The 4,212-nt window shown below is 43.4% G+C and overlaps 1 long non-coding RNA gene across 1 annotated transcript in view; it reads left to right on the top strand.

Moving 5' to 3' along the window:
• Positions 1-3,483: 3,483 nt before the first annotated feature.
• The window catches only part of LOC120097165 (uncharacterized), a 4,159-nt gene continuing 3,430 nt past the window's right edge, over positions 3,484-4,212 (top strand). Inside the window, exon 1 of the long non-coding RNA XR_005494393.2 lies at positions 3,484-4,212. This exon is cut by the window's right edge and continues 426 nt beyond it. This is a non-coding gene — a long non-coding RNA (uncharacterized LOC120097165).

The following is a 4,212-nucleotide window of genomic DNA, read 5'->3' as shown; positions in this document are numbered from 1 at the left end:
AGACAATGCCCCAATTAGACACTTTATGCTACCAATTAAAGCCCCGGTAGCAGAAATGAGTTACATCGTGTTGAGTCATTAGCCAAAGGGATCTCACACACAGACCAACTTCATAGGCTATTGGTAATGCTATTTGTTGTTCTCCAAAAACTGTCAGTCAGGCTCTATTGCTGGAGACGCTGTTTATATCATTGAACTTGGAGAACCTTAGCTGGTGCCTAACCAGAAGCTTCACCCCGACTGACTAGTACTGCTCATGATGCTGCAAGGTGCCTTGTACCGTACTCGGGGAGAGAGGCAATCATCAAAATCACCTGGCTATGAACCCTGAGATCTACAGTGGTGGCTGGCCTGCAGGAAATACTGGTGCAGTTTTCCCCAATGGAGTGACCCTGGGTGTGTCACCCTCAGGCCAGGAGTAGTTGGGCAACATAAAGCAAACTATATATTTTGTTTGTTTTGATTTTTTTTTTCTTTCGAGAGAAACTGCATGAAGTCAGGTAGGGGAGATCAAGAATGAGTTGGAGGAGGGCAAATAACATGATCAAAATGTATTGTGTGAGAGAAAAATTAGTAAAATAAATACAGAAAAGAAAAATATTTCACTTGCGATGAACGTAGCTTGATAAGAGAATAAGCATTCCTAGGAATGTGTTGAAGTCCTCCCTGGATTCTTTTTATTGTTTACACAGGTAGTTTTCTGGTGTGTAATATGACTTCATGACTACAGAAGCAGAGACTCCTCAGAGTAGCAAACCAGATGATTTTCTCTACAGCTAACTCTTCTCTGTTGACAAGCCTTACGTTTTTGGCTTGTGAGTAGGTTTTCAGTGAGGCTTTCTGTTGCTCACACACTATATAACCAGAATTATGTATCACTGTCTGTGTACTGTCTGACTCAAAATGGCCAACAACTGGGTTCCTTCCATAAGAGGAAATGGTTTGTGTGAGATTGCTCTCAGACCGTGATGCGGGATGCTTGGATGAGGACATGTCCGTGGAACTTACTCAGTACATTGCCTCTTCTTTTTCCTTTCAGCACATGTTCACCTGTCATCAGCTTAGTGAGGGAATCAAAGGCTAAGTACTGCTGATGGCCCCGTATAATACTAAGCTCCAGCAGTGGAGAATCCTAGCAGTTCTTCTCGGCCTTGACACAGCTTCGGAAGACAGAGACGAAAAGCTTAAAGTGGAAAGACCTTTGAACTTGTCAATGACACAGAATTTGGAATGGCCAGGGAAGGGAGTTTTAATGAGTTATTGTCTAGATTAAGTTGACCTGTGAGCATGTCTGTAAGTGATCATCATGAGTTAATTATATTACATTAACTCGGTATAACGTGAGTTAATACTGTTGGCGACACCATTCCCTAGGCAGGGAAATCCTCAACTGTGTGGGAGTGAGAGGGGGAGCCGAGCACAGTATCATGTGTTCATCCTCTCTGCTCTTTACTACTGGAGGTGATGTTTCAGATTTTTCCCACCTCCTGGGGTGACAGACTGTAACCTGGAATTGGGAGCTAAGAGGTCCTTTCTCCTAGGTTGCGTTTGTCAGGGTATTTTGTCACACTGAGTGGAAGGAGAGTAAGATACCATCTGTCCACTTTTCCTTGAGGCATGGGCAAAGGAACCCCAGTTCATATGCTACTTGAACATGGTTCACCTGCTAGGGTACCAGGAAGGAAACAACTGGAAAAATAAGTGACAAGGCAATCTGGGGAAGGATTTCTACATTCTTGTCCCATTTGGACACTTACCTAGATTCTAGGTCCTAGAAGATCAACTGAGGAGAACTGAATGTAAACAGTGGGGAAGTAGCTATTTCATTGGGTTTTTATTATCTACTGCCTTTCCAATCTTTATTCTCTCCTAATCCATTCCAACCCCCAACACTAGGTAGGAGAGAAAGAAGGTCAGAGGGGAAGGGGGCGTGTACCTCATTAGACTACTTCCTGTTGATTCCCTAATCACTGGGCTCCTTGGAGCAGGTTCAGTCTTCGTTGTTAGGATATCTCCACCTTCCTCTTCTCGTGAGTTTTGCTCATGACCGCTTTACAAACCTCAACAACAGGAGCCAGCAGCAGCAGGGGGAGCAGCAGCCACCCCAGGCCCTCTCAGGGCTTTCCCTTTAAACCATCTCCTGAGTCCCTAGAATTCTAAACACGAACTATCTGCAGCTGGCCAAAATTATGCCCCTGTTAGGGCATGGGGCAAATCATAATCACCTGCTGTGAAGCAGTCTCTTACTGCACACCAGGATTAAAACAAAAATCATATTCATATAAGATAATATAACTGGGCTTTTAAAGAGACCAGAACTCTCACTACAAGTCTGTGCATACCAGCCAGGCTCTTCAGCAAAGTGTGCTGGAAACACACTTCTTCCCGTGCTTGTGATTCCTGTGTTTTATGGTCTGGATGTCTGAGTTGTGATGTGAGAAATTATTCCACCTGGAGAGACAGGTATGAAAGCAGGTCTTAGAGGGCCCCATGGACACCTCACTATCTCCATGCCTCAGACCTGCTTTTCTTATTAGTACAGATTCCAGTTTTGTTTCCAATGCTTCGGTAGCTTAAAGTGTTGAGTTCCATTTTTAACTTCATGAAGATAGGTTTTGTGATCACAAATGTGGTCTAACGTGTAGGACTTCAATGTGGGTAGACAACTGAGGTCAGATTTATCAGATATTTCCTGGTCCTTTTACATTGAAATGTGGCTTACTGATTTTCATTATGTTTGCCCTGGCCATTTCTGATAAAAAGCCACTGAAATTTACAACGAAAATAGCTTCAGATGGAGGAACAAAACCAATCCTCATTTCCTCTTTAAATATTGACGTTTTAAAGTATGCAATACCTTGGTTTTTGTTTTTATTCCTGACATGTTTCCTTGCTTTGAAATCTAGTCACCTTGTTCCCATTGTTTATTACAAATGAAATATTTATGTCTTTGCAGCAGAGTTTTTGTGTGTGAGGAAGTGACGGCCTCCTCTACCTCGTGCTGGCTATGGAGGCCTCCTCTACCTCATGCTGCTTAGTTCAACTTTGTAGACCATGGTATCATGGCTGTGTGGGCTCACTGAGAAATGAGACAAAAACACAGGGCGGGAAGGAAGTCTGTAGGAAGGAAGCAAGACCTGTGCTGAATAGTTTGGACCTGGGCTGAAATCTCCCCAGTCGATTGTTTTCTGGCGAACCCTTGCTCAGGATGTGGAGAAGCCAAGGTCAAGTGGCACCTGAAGCGAAACGGTGTTGAAGGAGAACCTGGGGCACAGCCTGTCCATTCCTCCAATGCAGCAACAAGGGGAGCGTGTGTGGCAACCTCCCAAGCACAAGTGGCTCTCAGAGGACAGGGGAGCATGTGCTCTGCTGAACCCCAGGACCGGGAGAGAGAGTCTCCATCGATGCATATTTCAAAAGGAAAGAGTCTGTTAAAGGAGGCACACAGAGGACTGAATGATAGGGAATACGCTAACACACACATCTTATGGAAGGTGTAACACTGTGCACCAAGTATAAAAAGACATTATCCAGCACAGGTCACTAGATGCCATGCAGCAGAGACGCTCTCATTGAGTGTGACTTCTTGCTGTCTTCAGAGAGCCAGGGCCACACTATCAGAACAGTCAACTCCTCACAGAGGCCGGTCAAGTCTCTTCAGGCCCCAACCACAGAAGTAGGGCATTAGCCATCTCTGTGAACCCTTAGCTCCTGCATTCAGTGTTCCGGGTGTTTTTCCTTTCACTGCTGCAGACTCAGCTGGCAATACCATCTTCACTTTCATAATGGTGAACAGGCATGCATGCAGTATGTGTGGTCACTTTCCAAATTGCACAACATGATCATATTTTGTTTATTTGGTTGGGTTTGCATTGTGCCTGTTTCAAAATTCTGGTGTGGTCATATATGCTTTCCCATCATGGTGGTTTTCATCCTTGTTAATATGGTTTCTCCAAGTCGATTTTTTATTTTTCTTTTTTTTTAAATATGACTCTCTTAAACTTCATTATTGTTGTTACAAGTGTAGACACGATACTGATACAAAATACATCTTATCATATATTTATCAATATCTCATAAAACAATTTTAATAAAAGCAAGCCAATTTTATTTATTAATGTATTCATTTATCAATATTTATTGATAACTGGATGCATTCATGTTTATTAGTAAGATGTGCTCACGGTGCAGGATCACTCTGCTGTCCCACCT

Source organism: Rattus norvegicus, chromosome 15 (assembly GCF_036323735.1).
Source record: "Rattus norvegicus strain BN/NHsdMcwi chromosome 15, GRCr8, whole genome shotgun sequence".
In the NCBI taxonomy this organism is placed as follows: domain Eukaryota; kingdom Metazoa; phylum Chordata; class Mammalia; order Rodentia; family Muridae; genus Rattus; species Rattus norvegicus.
This window is presented reverse-complemented; position numbering and strand designations above follow the sequence as displayed.